This window comes from Plectrocnemia conspersa, unplaced genomic scaffold (genome assembly GCF_051122295.1).
Source record: "Plectrocnemia conspersa isolate PC_06_02 unplaced genomic scaffold, ASM5112229v1 ptg000002l, whole genome shotgun sequence".
In the NCBI taxonomy this organism is placed as follows: domain Eukaryota; kingdom Metazoa; phylum Arthropoda; class Insecta; order Trichoptera; family Polycentropodidae; genus Plectrocnemia; species Plectrocnemia conspersa.
The window spans coordinates 7,091,789-7,110,122 of NW_028277166.1; positions in this window are offsets into that span (position 1 = coordinate 7,091,789).

Here is an 18,334-nt window from a genome sequence, read left to right on the forward strand (position 1 = left end):
TAGTAGCGTTTTATTGATTATGTGATTATATTTCCATTTGGCTTGAGAATCTCGGTTCGATTTATTTTTCTCAAATGGCTGTTTGGCGATGGATGGTGATGAGTGCAATTAGACACAAATTGAGCCGCTGCAGTAGTATTTTATTAAGAAGTATATGGTTTACATATATTATACATAGTTCAGACATTAGCTATAAGAAAGTTTTTATTCTCCCAGCGTTTTCTTTGCAATTAAGTAACATCTGCGTTAGATGCAAATAACCGTAGTCTTTTATTTTTAGCATATATTATTTGTTAACGTACTTATGAAACGCTACACATTAAAACCTGTTTTATGAATTTGAATATTTATGTGTTATAATTATTGCTTTTACTGAAAACAAGTGCTAACGCATAAACCGCACGGACGTGACCAATGGCGCAAAGCTGAAACCACACAGTGTACCAAAATAGAGTATTGTCGAATCAATTCCATTCGAGAGACCGATTAACTTCGGTCGCTTTAATTGTGAATAACCACATTGTTAATTAAATCAGGGATAAAAGGTGAAAAATCGGACAAACTGATCCAAAATTAACGGTTTCTTCTGAACAAAAAAATATCAAAGTTTAAATATATATTATAATTTAATATACAAGTGATATGTTTATTTATCATTCATTTCATAATAAAATTTACTTTAGTAAAATGTGTATTGGATTCCATAATTCATCGTACATTTTTTTATTTCTCTTCTATTTCTGAAAAACGCTGAAAGCGCTTTGAAAGATCTAAGCGTAATTCAAACAATATTGCTTATTGAATAGGTATAAAAAATATTATAAAGGTAATACCAAATTGAGCAGTTTATTATTATTATTTCTTTTACGTTTTAGGTCAAGTTCGTTTTGGTTAACGTGTAATTAAAAGATGAAATGAATCGGACGAAGGAAACGTAATAAAAGTAACGACGAATGTAATAAAATATAATTATTTTATATGGCAAGGGTCAAAGTGGATGTTTATTAAGGAAAGGCTAGTAATTATTTTGACATTTGATTTTTACTTGATAAAAAAATTTATCACTGAGTTTTCATAAAAGAAGAAAAATTAATAAAATATGTAATTCTTAATTTTAATACAATATAATTACTAAGAAAATTTTCAATTAATTAGTATACGTTAGGGTCCGAATGAAGTCCTTAGTCAGAGCTTTGATGGTGTTGCAGCGTGCTTAAAATGGCCGTGTCAATTCCTAATCCATTTTTTCTGTGTGAGAGGAGAGATAAATGACGGTATAAATAGGCAAAATAAGGTGACAAATAAAATTTAATACAAAAATTGCTTTTACAGGCGTTGAACGATCGATGCACTTTATAAAAAATGACCAGAAAGAAGTCTTCAGAGTTGTGCTTCAGAAACTGCGTGTGTTAGGTGGCACAATAAATAAAATAGTGATATTTCTAAGTAATGTAAGTTTATGGAAATTTTGCAGACCTTGAAAGTCGGAGGGTCTTTGTTGGAGTGTCGAGTTGAATTATTGCCAGCTGTAATCTGTCGTGATGTGTACTTGTGATATTGCTGGACTATACACTGATGTATCTAAGACATATTTGGTCGCGTGTTCCTCCGCTTCTGTTTGGCTTACTGCCCCAGTCCATCACACGCTGGACTCCCGCCATCCATCAGTCTGGGAAAGGTTGGACTTGTAGGGTATTACTACCGGTAACTGCAGTGATGCACGCAATGGATTTCATGTAGTTATACCTCTGTCCCTCTTTGACCAAGTGTCACACCTTTTATACTGCCTTTTATATTGAATCGCAGATGAGGATGTTGGTAGGTGAATTGCATCGCTTCTTGGACACACTTACGAAATGTGCTAACGTCTTAAAAATGAAACGGCCAGATGGCTGCTTTGGCGATCGGTAACAAAGGGGGTAAAAACAATAGTATTTTGCGCAGGATGGAATGCATTGTATATCACGCATTTTCCAAACAAGGAGTAGTTTTTTCGGCACTTATGGGTGCCGAAAATATTAACAATTATTCAGTCCCGAGATCACCATTGTTCAGTTGCTTAGAATGACTCTCACATTAATTGTGCAGGTGGTTGGAACCAGCACAAGCGCATAATATTACTAAATATTACTATCAAAAGTGCTTGTACCATTGTAGCTATCTAAGTATACAGTTACAATCGATCGCTTATTCTAATATATATTTACCATTATTTTTTGATTTTACGGTGTACTAAACACTTCTACCATTAAAATTATAGTTTTAGCTTTATAATTTTTTTCTAGACTTTGTATATTGAATTTCTGAATATCTTTCATATTTATGTGAATTACGTTTATTATAAAACTACGTATAGGCATTTTGATTTCTCGATTAATTTCATTTCTCGATAAATGAGAATTCTTGACTATACTGTTCTCGTGGAAAATCTATGATAACCGAACCTGTGAACTATATTTTAATTTTAATCACTAATTCCGATCTAGCAGACGTAATATAAATATAAAAATATTGGAGTCACTGATTTATATCGCTGGTCTATCGCGCAGATAGTATTTATGTAGAAAATAATGCATTTTTGGTATTTCCCTAGTGAAATGTGTTAAAAATATGATAGAAAAACTTATTGAATCTAAAAGAAGTGGGTTTAAGGAAGTTTGAGGCGTTCTGATTATTTTTGTACGGTTACGTAGTTTTTCTCTACTCGTCTTTATCCCACAACATTTTTTTCACTCAAAAGAATATTTAGATTAGGACGAAAGATTTTTTCTATAAATATAAATTCACTTTTAAATATAAAAAAAATTGGGTTAGGATAGACGGAATTTGAATGTGAAAGAAAATAAACATAAACGATAAAATTGTTGTATATACGTGGAGAAAGAATTAAACCGACGATATTAATATCTTGAACATTTTATTAGAAGGTAAAATACAAAATAAAACATTTTTAATAGCGGCGCGCATTTTTAAACGCAAATAAAGGGAAAATTAAAAGTTTTCCTGTAGCAATAAGAAAAATGCGGACAATGTTCGAAGATTATGAGGTAAATCGTAAAAGAAACTAAGACGATGGTAATTTTTTATGTCGAAGATGTAAAATGGAGAGTTTTTCTTTGTATAAAAAAATTACAACATGAAATATCCGTATAACGGTTTATAGGCGATAAACGCAAATTTTACGACGACGAGAAAATATTACTTGTAAGCTTATAAATTATTAATTTTTACGTAAAAATTCATGACGAGACGTAGTAATTTTCTTCCCACCTGTTTTCGCAGTAAATTTGCCTTTATATCGAGGCATAATAAATCAAACCCATAAATGTTCATTTTAAACGTAATTTGCATCTATAGTATAATGATTAAGTTAAAATAAATAAACTTGAAGCTCCCAGTTCACAATTCAATTTCGCACAAGTACTGCGACTTGCTATGACGATACTTTTTACGAGTTGAAAAATATTATTGTACTTTCAAGACGGTGGAAGTTTCATATTTTGCAATATAAATATGTTCTGTGCTTGTGTCTAATATATAATGTATAATATATTATTATTAAAATATTGTGAAACTGATATATAAATGTAAATTAATTTTTAATACAATTTCATTACTGAATTTCTCCTCTGAAAAAAACAGATTTAAAAGCGTAATTAAGTTATGGAGATAACACCTTAATTCTCAACAATAAAATAATTTGTTTAATCTGAAGTAAATATAAATCGTCAGTAAACAAACAAAGCAAATAGCTGCAGGCCTTGTATGAAATGACATTTAAGTAGAAGCTTGAGCGAGATACAACAGGAAGTTAGAGTTCTTTGCATAAATGAAGTTAAGCTTTCATTAAATAAATCGATACAGTTGACCACATTTCAGCAGAACTATATTATATAATATAAAATATATAGAAAACTAAAGTGAGCTATTGGACTAGTGCTGAAGTATAAAAACTATACAAAAATTAAATAATTAAATATTGCATGTAGTTTTGTGAAGATATATGAAATAGGCTCGTCAATTTTATCAACCTTATTACAAATGAGTCCAATTGAAAGATAATTGTATAAGGGTCTAACTTCACATCAAAGCTTAACACATCGTGAAAGTTTATATTAATAATGGCCCATACTAGGCGACCGTTCGATAATTACAAAGGATAGTTCAAACAATGTTTATTAATGCGAGACTGTTAATGTTTTTTTCTAGATAAGTTAAAACATATTTGCAGTAATCGTTGGATTTAAAAAGTGTGTGTGGCTATTGTGCAATATTGGGTACTCTGCTGAACTCAATGTTTTGTTAGATAAACTATTGTTGTTTTATTTGCTTTTAATGACACTGTTAAAAGTGTGGATTGAAGCAGCAATGCCTGTATAACTGTCCTATATCGTTAATATGGTCAGAAATATTGCATTAATTATTGTTTTAATATATTATTTAACTCATTCGTATTGTGTATTATATATACACATCTTGCTTACATTATCTTTATAAATAATAGTTTAAAGCAGTGAGGTTTGAGCCGGTGCATAAAATTATATATCTAGTCATTCACATGTATCATGCTTTACTTTTAATAGAATCACATTATACATTTATTATTATTTATATTTTGAAATATCTAAAATCTGCCAGCATTTATAATGGAAAACTCATTCATACGTACTATATGTACATATACAGATACATGTGTGTATTGTACAAGATTACATACATTATATTTGTACTGTTTCAATGTAAGATAAAAGGAATTGTTACAATGTGCACTCAACGACTCGCACTGGAGGATCATAATGGCAGTCTCTAAACTTTCTACACCGTATGAAATACATCTTGCTGATTTCACAAGAGGTTCTATGTAGTGAAGCTTACATTTTTAAGACGCAATGTATGCATATAAAATGCCATTTAGTATTACTTTCGTTGGGAATGAATTGTTCCTTTTTAAATAATATATTACGAATTTGCTTATTGACTAATTAAACCAATCATTCAATATTCTTTTAATCATTGTCATCGATAATGTGATCTTTAAAACGACACAATGAATATTTACATCTTTCAGATTAACTTTGGCAATTGATTCATGACGTTATATTGATTATATCTTTATGTGATATGTCAAATGGCGTTTCAAATAATTTAATAAGTTAGAAAAATGCCTAAATCCTATTTATACACCGCGCTAAATTTAATATAATAAATCATATTCAATATAATATGAGTATTAAAACAAGTAACACGATAGTTATTTGGCTAAATTAGTATTGTTTTGGGTCACGGCTTGATCAAGACCTGATCTCAATAATATTATTATAAAATCACGCAATTCTGATTGAAATGACTATTAATTTTCCGATTAATATATTTTCCACTGAATTATACTTCTAGAATCTAGATAATACTTCTAATAATTGTGTGATTATTTGTTAAAGTATGTCAACATTATATTATAAGTAACTTACATAGTAAAAGGTCGAGACTCATTTAGTCTAGCAGAATAAAATTTTATTCATAAATTGACGTTTTATTACCTTTTTATTAATAATAACACGAGGTTCATTTTGATATTTTAAGATTTTAATTTTTTTTAATACTACTTTTTATTTAAGTAAAATATTTAAGCACTCGAAGCGATTTTTTTTATATTTTATTTAAATGCGCAGCATGAAATTAATATAATCAACACCTAGATTCGTGTATATTGCATGAAGTTAGTCATGAGTGAATCATGTATGTAGATTACCGGCGTGGAAGGTCCACATAGTTGTGTAATTGACGCTAAGGTCATTCAAAAACAATTTCGAACAATAAAAGGTAATAGCAACGCATTTAAAAAAGGCCTATTAACTGATAGATACCATAATCGGTGATTTCACCTCTCAGCCAGCATCCGTCCATTAAATAATCGTTAAACACAATAAAAACAAATATTTTGTGGGTGAAGAATGCAATAGACAATGCGTCTAACCTGCGTAAAAACCGTTATTGTATAAATGCCATTCAGAATGTGTTCATCTTGTACTTTCATTTATTCCAGACATGAAAATATTTCGTTCGTAGAATGTGATGCAATTTCCCAACCGCTTTCTGCATCTGTGATTTGATAGAGACGTTTCGAATCTGACACTTTTTTACATCAACTGATTCGATACGGCAGACAGACCGAAACATGAGAGACCTCAGTAGATCATCCCGAGGGCATTACTACTTCACCAGCGCTCAGTCTACAGAATATTTAAACTCGAAAATATTTCGTTTTGGTAAATTAATACAATTTAACTAAATAAACCGTTACCAGCTTTCTGGCGTCTATTTTGACTGCAAAGTCACACCTCTTCAGCCTTAAAACCCTAAAACAGCAATGGTACTGTAGGGGGCATTGAATTCCGCAAATAAAATATAATTATATTTTGTTTCCGGAATTCAATTTTTTTATTTTAAATTTAAAGTAATTATAATAATTACAGACTTTTATTTAAAATATTTTCTTTTAAAAATATGTATGTATTATGGATACGAGTATGGTCCTGTCGGGTTTTTGAGCAAGTTAAATTGGCGCTCCAAATGGCTTCAATTTTTATATGCGTATTTGTACGCAACGGCCGTTCTATGTATTCTCTATTCTGTGGGCATGGGCAAAAAAGGTTAAGAAACGCGGGTTAAACACAAATTAAAAAATATGTAAGTAACATTGCTGATACAAAAACACATTTTATATACATACATACCAGGCGCGGGCGGTGAGATATTTTCCCTCTCGATCGTTCGTGTGTTAAGTGACGGGAGTGAGTGAGAGATAAGAGCATGCGGACCGCATGCCCTTAACTTTCACTCACGGCGGTCGAGAGGGTAAGTATTTCACCGCCTGCCCCAGATACATATTATATTTATTTAATTTAAAAATATTTTTTCAGATTTTTTATGTAGATTTTTGTTTTCAGCACCCACAAATTAGTCGGAATTGACACATATCACGCCAATATACGTCAATTAATATAAAAAAATAGCTGATATATTTAATTTTCGCGTGCCTATGGGTCTCATGAAAATCAATTTTTGTCGATGTGCCGCGCATGCTAAGATTATAATATATTTCGTAGGTAAAAAATACAGTAAATATAAAATGTGAAGATTTAAATTTCGCATCTCAATGATAAACTATTCAATTATGATTACAATTCCAGACGTATAAAAAATGTTAGACGTTTTATTTTCTCATATACATATTTTAAAGCATTTACTTCGTATTACAATAGCGCCCACGTTACCTCGTCAGGCAAGAGCGCAGGCGAAACAACAGGTGTTCTTCCATATCGATGTTATCAAATAAGACAGGCACACATTGTGCGAATCGTTCTCGAGGCAAAGCGGTGCTCGAACGGGGAGTGGTGTGGGGCGTAGGGCCAGTTAAGGGCAGAAAGGTTTCGCTCCACAGGTGTGGGCGCGCGTGCGCCCCACGTGGCACCCCCGATCGATACGCCACTCCTGCACTTGGACACTGATGTCGACAGCTTCTCGTCCGATACAACAGCCGACTCGATCGACGCAGCCAAGGACACAAACGGTTCATTATCTCCGCCTTTGACGGCCGGTCATCTGGAGTTTATGTCTGGCGAAGGGTGTAATTAGAGTAGGTGCTTGCGCTGCTCGTAATAGCTTGATTTGTAAGGGATCTCTATCAGACGGCTAATTAGGGTTCACTAGAATTTATGTAATAAAAGTCCAATACAAGTATAAATAAAATAAAGATTCAGCACATTAAAATATTTTTTCTTCATATACTACTTGTACCTCTCTTCCAGGACTAAAGAGACAAATAACTTTATATGCGGTTCGAGATACGGATGATTAATACATCAAAAATAAAAGAGAGCAATATTAGCTTTGGTTCAACCTTTCCAGGAACAAGGGTCTATCAAAGATCTCATACGAAGTGGAAGACTTACGGCGGGTTGTATGTTGTATTCAGAAAAATATTTAAGCATAGCGTTGATGAAAAACAGATTTGGATTAGTCACACTATTCTGATACGCATACTAAGTGGCTTAAGTGATATGCGTACTAATATTAATTTTTATTAATTCTCACTTTTATATTCACTGGTCTTACGCCTACAGATTTGTTTTTAAGAGGATATTTAAAAATGTAAGTGGTTTATTATTAAATTTTGATCTGAAGATCGAAATAGAGATTGTTTTCATAATACAAAGGGTTGTTTAATTTTTCAATTGAAAACATACTTGTGGTCTACGCTCTACAGTTATATGATATACTCTTCAAGAAAATGATAACGTTACATTAATTATAATATATCATTTAAATTATGTATTATTATTATATATTATATTAGGGGCCTGAATCATATCAAGAATATATTTATAAAATAAACTACAAACTGACATCAAATAACAAATCCGGTCTAAACTAGTTGTTTATTTAGGGGTTATGGCCCTAGGTATTAATTAATGACTTCGTGGCCCGTGGATGATCCTCAGGGTTTTTGTGGCTGCCTGCAGTGAGTGCCAGGAGGTAGTTCTTCTTGTGACGATGGTCGTTCGGGAGTTCCAGGTCGTCTCTTCCGTCTGTCTTGTCTGGTTTTTTCAGGTGGCTGCTGCTGACTCTGATTGCCTGTCTCCTGACTGGGTGACTATCTCACCCTACGACTGTCTGTCTCTCCTCATAAGAGTCTGGGTTTATATAATTTATGGCTATAAGGCTTATTGGCCAATCGTATAAGTGGAGCGATCTTCCAGCCAATCGCTGCATTCGCTGCTTCGTAGAATGGCGAAATAAATCTACGCCTTTAGAAAGCAACGTTCGCATATCCAAGGTCGTTTTGCATTTTCAGAAATGTCACGGATGTGGTAATTTATGATTTCCGTGACCGTTTCGCCACAAAGGGATTCTCTTAACGATGGAGAACATTTACTGTGAACTCGTGTTCTGTGCGGTCCCCAAATCTTTAACGCTATTATGCTGCTTGTCTCCGTTGTTTTTAGTTACAGTCATTAATGCGAGTTTAGGGTTTGAGACAATGACTCTTGTATCTGTGTGTGGTCACTTCATTTGCGATTTATGCATTTCCGGTATAAGTTTCTTTTGCTTTTTTATACATACATAAAATAAATAAAAGGAGTGGAACATTGCCTTCAAAAGCACCCACTTTCTAGGAAGTACTTTAACAATAAGCGTTATTAATCAAAGGAACTGTTTTATTACTTTTGACGTGGATTCTAAACTCTATTGAATTTGATCGCAAAAATGCATGTCATGTAATAAAATACTATATTTTTATAAAAAATCAGATGTTAAATAAACTAGATTAAGCTCGTTTATTATTTATAAAAATCTTTAGACTTTGTTCAGGTGAAAATATTATACTTTAAGGAGCGAATAAAATATTAATTATAGTTGTTTACATATGCTTTAATTTTTTTTACTAAGTTACTGAATAAGTGAATATTTTGGACATACATATAAATGATTTCTCAGCAATCTGCAGTCATAATTTTATTTTTTTCAGATACACAAGAAAGCAATTATTTTCAAGACTTTTTTTTAAAAAAATACTGAAAAATCATTTTAAATTATATATATGTTTTTTATTATGCAATTTTAGTATGTAAATATGTAATATCCAAGTATTTTTAAATATTTAAAAAATTGTATGTTTTTATTATATTATATATTCAATTTTGTTATTCATTTTATGTACGTATAATACTTGATTTTACTTTCAATTTAACATTTCTACGGTTTCTTGTTCAGCATTTCGTTGTGATTAAATTTTATTACAAGATTGAATAACCTGATTTATATTATGCTATAGACATATATCACTAGAATACTATAAAAAGTAAACCGACAATTTTTTCTGGCAATTTTAAAATCATTTTTTACATTTTCACTATGAAAATTGTTACATATATTATATTTTAATACTCTGCACTTTTGAAAATTCATTAAAAAAACTACAAGTCGTATGACAATGAATGTTTATTTCACTGAAAGAACACAATTAGTTAAATCATGATTTAAAAATCATATAAATGTCCACTATCCCATCGCTAGCATTCCTCGAATCTGGCACCTAAGTTTTGAAACAATATGACACAAAGTGCGTGGGATATTGGCATTCCCTTGACGAATATTCACCTTAGGTTGGGTTATTGTGGCTGGTATATTCAAGTAAACGCGACTTTTGAGATAAGAAGTGTCAAATCTAGGCTGTGGGGAGTGGGGAGGCATGGGATGTTACCTCTACGCGATATCAGTTTGTTAGGAAAATATTAATATTTCCTTCACCACCGGTATATTCACATTGGGTGTATAGCAGGTATCTATATTTCTACAATTGGATCTTATATAGGCGTAGTGTTAATTATTATTCACTCAGCAACGATTTAATTAAATAAATTTATTCAAACTGTATAATTAGCAGTGAGCGCGAAACAGGCTCCGAAAAATCACATAAGAATCATTGTTTTTGTAAAACTGTGCTTATACAGAACGCGTGTTATACCCCCCCGGGAAGTGTTACATTGCGACTAAATTTCCAAGAACCAAATTCCCGCACGCTGTCGCCCTCGCACGGTTCCAGCTCAGAAGTGCGTAAACTTATATTTAGAACAAGTGTTATATATGTATATATTTTTGAGAAATATTTATATGTACAATGTTATCAAATAAATATTATTATTTTAACCAACAATTAATTAGTAATAAATACAATAAATGATTTATATGAATTTTTTAAATTGTCAGAACTCAACGAGTAAATATATTATGAGAGTATTTTAATAATAAATAAGGATATACATAGATTTAATACAATTTAAAAATATTAAGGTATAAGAAAACGAGTACGGCCAGGGGAATAATATATGGAATCTGCAAAAATAAAAATGTAGCAGGTTTCCGCAATGAAAATATTTACAAAATACGCACAATATTGAGTTAAAATTATTATTATTAATGCGATAATAAATTATTATTAGTAATGCGATAATAATGGACATCTAAGCAATGACGTTTGCGCTCACTGCCGGAAGGAATGCACTTAATTTCAGGGATAATAAGCCTAGTAGCATAACGTTAAAACAATAAAGAAAATAAATTGTAAAGAAAAATAAATGGCAATATATGAAAAAAAAATTAAATACCATTGAGAAAGTAAATTTAATTCAAAAAATATTTATTCATAATATATTCACAATGCTTAAGAAAAATAAAAATTTAAATAAGCAGAGTTTGTCGTTTTCAATGGAAAGGTTTTATGACATCAACCCATTTTTCGACGATATACACATATAAACCAGAAATTAATTAATTAATTAACCCAATGAATTTCATCATAATAACAATACATTTAAAACCTTGCACTTGGTAATAAAATTTAACTCAACGATCTAGTGCGAGTTTAAGCTTTCAGACTGACACCATCGAATTCCAAAGTAAGGGTGCCATGCCTTTCCATTTCGATCGCTAGATTTCGGTCTAGTCCAGCCGTCACCTTTCGGCCATCAAAAGTTTTAATTTATTAAACACATTTATATATAATTTATTGCACTATAATTGTAAGGCCAGTTTATCAATTGCAAGTATTTAATAATAATTTATAGTTTCTAAAACTTAAACTATAATTAACGCGTGTAGTTACTGCTAGTTCAATATATACATTTAATAATGCAATACAATACAATATTCCTAAGTTTAGAACAAAATACTATCTTTAAAATCATATTTTTCAATTATAAAATATTTTTACTATTACACTTAAATAAAAAATACTAGAAAGTCTTAGGCAATGGATTACCACAATAGTAAAAGTAATAATACAAATAGTCATCGAGCAACTAGAGAAATTTATTTTTGCTTGAAATATTTTATAATATTACAACAACATGTAGACATCATCGTAAATGTGATTAATTGGTGGACACGAATGCTGTACGATATTTCTGAATTTCAAGAGAGCTTATGAAACATTTCTAGTAGTACGACGAGTCCTTTAATTGGGGTAGATTAAAATATTGTGTATATAATATACACTGCAGCAGTATATACATATATTTGGTCAATCTGAGTACGCCAAGCTTTCAATTTATATGCGCAGTAATTGAACTAAATGAAAACTTTTCATGTAAAGGGTATGTTTTAGTTACTTCCAACTTTGCTGCAAAGTCTTTATGAGTTAACTTTGAGTATACATATATAAAAAGATGTAAATATATTAAATAAGGTCAAGGGATCATATGTTTTATTGATCATCTTATGAGACTTAAACGCTGTCCATTATCAATTACCATGGGTGCATGTAAACTGTTAATCGGATTGTATCGGGTCGGTTATTATCGTTTACTGCAAGAATTAACTATACCTATGTTCGTGTATGCACGAATTGTAAATTTGACAATTCATTTAGTATATATGATACATACATCTCTAAAATTCTTGTAAAAAAAACACAATATTTAATCGAAAAGATATTTTCTTATTGAAACAGCAGATTAATAATGAGCTTTCAATGTGCATTCTAATAAAATATATAATTATTGATTATCATAATTGAAAAGCTGCGCATATAAACATAATTTAAAATTAATTAAATATAGCTACAATGTATATAAATATTTTTTAAAGCTAATTTATCTGAGATATATATTGAAGTAGTTTTATTTATTTAAATAAAATTATTAATCATAAATAATTGATTAAACAATGGTGAGCCACAACAATGGCCGTGATGCGTATGAAAATATAATATAATGCATATTCATATAGGGTGTTTTCGCACTAGAACATACGAGAATGACTCGTCGAAAGTTTTTCGAGTATAATGAATGTCAACAGCTCGTTTCGGGTCGTACGATTGATTGATCGATTCGATTATTAATATAAAAAATACCTTCAGTGTTTGATGAAAATTATAATAGTATAATTACCATATTATATTATCGTTCAGTAATATTTATTTTTATTTGTGTATTAAGTGACGTTTATAAATTGTTTGAACGTGACGTAAGCAAATTTAATAAAAAAATATCACGTTTATTATGACGGATATGTCAAGCTTAATATTACACATGTCAGGGTTTCAAAATGCGGTGGCTTTTAGGAAATTAACCTTAAAATACAACAACTACGCTATTCATTTAAAGCAGGATTATAAACTGGGAAAGAACGAAGAGATTTTCCATAGATTTTTATGTTAATTTACGACTACTTTTATTATAAATTTAATTGATATATATATTTCTGAAAAAGCACGTGGATTAGTTAATTCTCTTAATAGTACAGATGCTTCTAAATATTTTTATTTATTAATTATTATACTTAAGTTTACGTTAATTTTATATTCTACTGCTTAACAGCTTAACGACCGAGGACTTACCCACGAGTCCTGAGAGTACCTTCTGTAGCGGCCGAGGACTCGCCCATGCGTCCTGCGTTATGCGTCTTCTTTTATTAAAAATACACTATGATACAATACAGTTTACCCCTATATTATAATGCGAGATGGTAGTATACTATTTATACCTAATATAAAATATAAAATAATTTATATTTTACTTTAATTTTTCGTAAAAAGAGTCGTTTTATCCCACTGCGTCGCAATGCAACGAGTCGTCGCCTATTTTAGTTTGTTATATTCTAATATTTTTGGGCTAGTGTGTTGTTTGGTAACGGTTCTCCAAGCCGCTCCCACTTACAGTGACCATATTTTTTGCATTGTGGAATATTATATTTTTATTTATTGTTGTTGTTATTAATAAGTGATAATTTATAGTAAAAGTTAGTTAATAATAATAAAAACAGAGAATTGCTAATTTACAAAAATAGTTAAATAATCATTTAAGAAATTTTTGAAATTTGACAACGTTGATTAGTGCACGATTTTTTTTTAACACCACATTAGCATAAAAATGTGACAATTAAATTAATAACATGTATATTTAAATGCTTCTAAAATTTTTTGTATAAACGATTTATAAAAAATATCCATTTATAATAAATAATAATTTGCACTCACTAAATTTTTTGGCGTCCATTTTCTGCGTACAACCGTTTCGAACACATTTATTTTTATAATTACACTGGGTGATACGTGTAAAAACATTTGTCATTATGAAGAAAATGAACTGGATGAGTGCAAATTTGTCACACGCGGTCTATGTTCACGTACACTTGAATTAAAATTACTTTCGCACACATCACTATGTTCACAATCACTGGGGGCGTTGGACAACGCGTCATCAAAATTTTCCAAAAAGGTTTAATTTATTTCGTCCATTTTGCTGTGATTGAAAATAAAAATTTTAAATCAAAATCACAATCACAAAAGATCACAGAGAGAAGAGCAATTTTCGCGATACGTTTCGACCGATAGTTTAGAGGAGACTAAATAGCATTACTTCGATTATAAAATGCATTTTTTTATCTGTGTGGAATTCCCGAATTTGGGAATTCCACAATAAAAAAAATGTCATATACCCTAATAGATGAATTCTTAAAAGGTATGCACAAGGTAAGCTGATAAGACGGGACAGGTAGTGGCAATTTACCCTTTTAGAAAAACATTGATTGTAATTTATAGTAAATATTTAATTTTTTTTTGTAAACAAGTTTTTTTTCGTTATATCACTTAATTATGCGGCCCACAGATTTAGAAACACTGGTTAAATGACGTAATTACAATATATTTATGCAAAAAATCATAAGGAAGCTACAAATTAAATTTCGATACAAAATATTATTTGGTTTATAGGGAATTTACTAAAAAATGTGATTTTTTGCTATTATTCCGCGAAATCTCCCGGCCACCAAAGAAAGTTTGGCAAAAAACACCGGGCGTTAAGCTGGTAAAAAATATAGTGCTTAAATCTGTTATAAGATTAAGAATAATAAATTAACAATAACATTAGATAAAATCGTAAACTATTTTTTTTAATAATAATTTCCTAAATAAAATATTATCATAATATTTTTGTGAATTGCTAAACACCTTGTAGTGTATGCGAATATTGTGGGCTGATCTCACTTGTGTTTCATGTAAATAACCAATACAAAATTAAGTAGAAAATATCTTTCCTAAGATTAGAGCCAATCTATCTATCGCAAGTGCAGGTAGTAAATTGTCAACAATGAACCTTTTAGAAATGGGTGTTGGCCTTCGCTCAAAGCATACAATATAATTAGAAAGAAACTGTTCTGAGAATTTATGTTTGGTTTTTTGTTTATATCACCTATATAATAGCAAATTATTATTATGGAAAGAATGAAAATGATGAATATAAAATATATTGAAGGCATACATGTTACTTTTAATTTATTTAAGTGCAATAAGCAAAGTGTACCGTAAATTCATTTCGTGAGTATGGGTATACAAATGGTTAGACCTGGTGGCCCAGAAATAACAAATCAAAATTTTTATTTTTAAATTTTAAAAGTGATAAAAAATCAGGTAATTAACACCAATCTATTGAAGAGTCTCACTTACTTTGTATTTGTAAGATGTTTGCCAATGATATAAATTTGTTTTCGAAACTATTATTTCAAACAAATTGGACCCACAGGTTTAAAAACACTGATTAAATGACGTACTTGACAGGTATTTATGCGAAAAATTATAAGGAAGCTACATATTAAATTTGAATACAATATCTTAATTGGTTTACAAGTTATAGGGAATTTACTGAAAAAGATAATTGTTTGCCATTTTTCCGTGAGATCGCCCGGCCACCAAGCAAAGTTCGGCAAATAAATACCGGTCGTTAAGCTGTTAACATAGAAGTAGCATATTCTACGATATTGAAATTAGAGATCATTCAATGAAATTGCTTATAGCCTAGTTACGGAATTTCGTATACGAGTGCTATTTTTAAATAAGCCGAAAGCTTTAACGAATCCTACGTTCGTGCGACGTCAACAGGTTAACAACGAAATTATTTTGTCGCGACCGGTAACGAGTTTTTCGTCAAGCGACGCGATGTTTGTTGAATTTAAATTTTCCCACTAGCTTTTAACCGTTGCTTGTAAATTGTCACGAAGCTGCCGTTACCGGGGTACATGGGTACATGCACAGGCGACAAAAAACATGAGAGGTTAAAATGTTTTTACATCGTTAAAATTATGTTACGAGAAGATAGGGACAAGTACAACGCAACGGTCGATTAAACTACACTATAAAACCAGATTACAGGCTTCAAAAATATGGTGAAGCGATAACAAGATAGCATCAATGTGGTTTTTGACCAAATAGATGTCACGAGACAATGAAAGCTGCATATATGAGAGGAAGGAGGGCAAATAGAAAAACTTTTTTATTGTGTTATGAATATGACTCTATAAGCTATTTACTGATGTATTATTTATTGAGCTACGATACTTAATTTAGCATATGTAAGTAATCAAGTTGTGACATGGGTTTGTTGCAACTGTGCTTTCAAAGTTACACCTAGATATTTTTTTGAGAATTTTGTACTGCGACAGCGCCGATTTGATCGACAATACATACTAAGGATATATTACATGTTCACGTTTAAAACGTACCTGGTTTATTTGAAATTCGTCAAATCAAGAAGCAATGATAATTTTTATGTATTGTAAAAGAAAAAACTCACTTTTCGGCCTCGGAGCTCGTCGACGGGAATTCAAAATTTGAAGATTTCATTACGAAGATTGTTTATCTAGTTTAATCAACGTATTCTTATAATCCTTACACACGTTATTTAAATATTTCATTTTCATAGTTATAACATACCTAGTTAATTTGCAATCCGAATATTTATATTCAGTCAAATCGAACAATGCACATCACGAATCAATGAAAATTATTGTTGCGTGGCAACATTTTACTAATAAATAATAATTATTTGAAACGGTTGTCACGCCATTGTCGTCCATCTTGTTTTATATTTGAATGCTTATTTTTCATTGGTCGAAACAACACAACGCATTACCGGTGGCTCAGATAGCAACGGAGCAAATTCAAATTTTATTATTATACTTAAATATATTTCCTTTGTTTACGTGTATTATTATATACACCGTTATTAGAATTATATATAAGAAGATAAATATTTTTATATATGTACAAATATCTTTATTGTTTTTATTTTGCAAAGATTTTTTGTCAATATTCACAATACATAATACGAATATAATAAAATTAGGTAAAATATGGTCTATTTCTTAAAATTTAAATAAATTAAAACGCGAATAACTCTCTAACTTTTCTTACTAAAATTAATTTAAATAATCAAATTTTCATTTAGGACATGAAAATAAGCCTTCCGTTTATTTTATCTCTCATTTTAAAATATTTTTTCACTTCAGATCATATCAGATATTTGATCGCTATGGTCGTGATGGACATTCGTTTTATATAAATAAATTATTTATATCGCCATTTCTACCTTTATATTTAATATTTCGGTTAAAACAATGGTATCAATGATAAAAGCGTTTTCCGGGAAATGTTTTGTTCTCTCTAAATATACTTTCGATATTGAAATACATTGTGAAACAAACACTGGGCTTTAGAATCGATTTGGCGATACTCAACCAACGTTTCAATTTTAAAAAATGTCATAAAAGCTTAATGTGCTTGTCTCGAAATGCATTTAAAAAATCTGTCAACGTAAAAATTGTCCGATGTCTTTGCTATCAAAAATTATATTGTCAAACGTGATTTCACTTGCTTGAAAATAAATATAAAAAAAGGTATAAAATACTTTGATTTATTGAACAAATAAAAAACATAATGAAATATGGGCGTATTTTTTATATGACAAAGGAAAACATTTTCCGCATTTCAAGATTTCTCGAAAATTTCCCGGGGCAAATCCCAATTGTCGACTACTTTATTTTCTTTCAAGCCTCGTTTACCATTGTTTTGTCCTCATTACATTTTATTGCCTATATCCATTAAGAACGACCCTTTTCTATTGTGATAATTGCAAATTCTTCTTTCGCCTTCCGTTTCTTTATTAACAATAATGAAGCATTAATATACCGCGTGAATACAATGTTAAACATATATTATATTAATACCATTAAATATTGAAAAAAATATTCATATAAATATCCACATATAAACAACAATCGTCATTAATTAAAATTAAAATATTTTTATTATATACTATTTAATAATAATATAATATTCACTAATCCAGTTCCAGAGTTATCTCAAACCAACATTATAAAATATGTGACATTTAATCACACAAGAGAGACGCCACAGCAGCAAAATTACAGCCGGTAATAATACAACTCGACACGCCAGCGCAGACTCTGACTTCCAAAACCTGGCACTTAAGCTCCACCG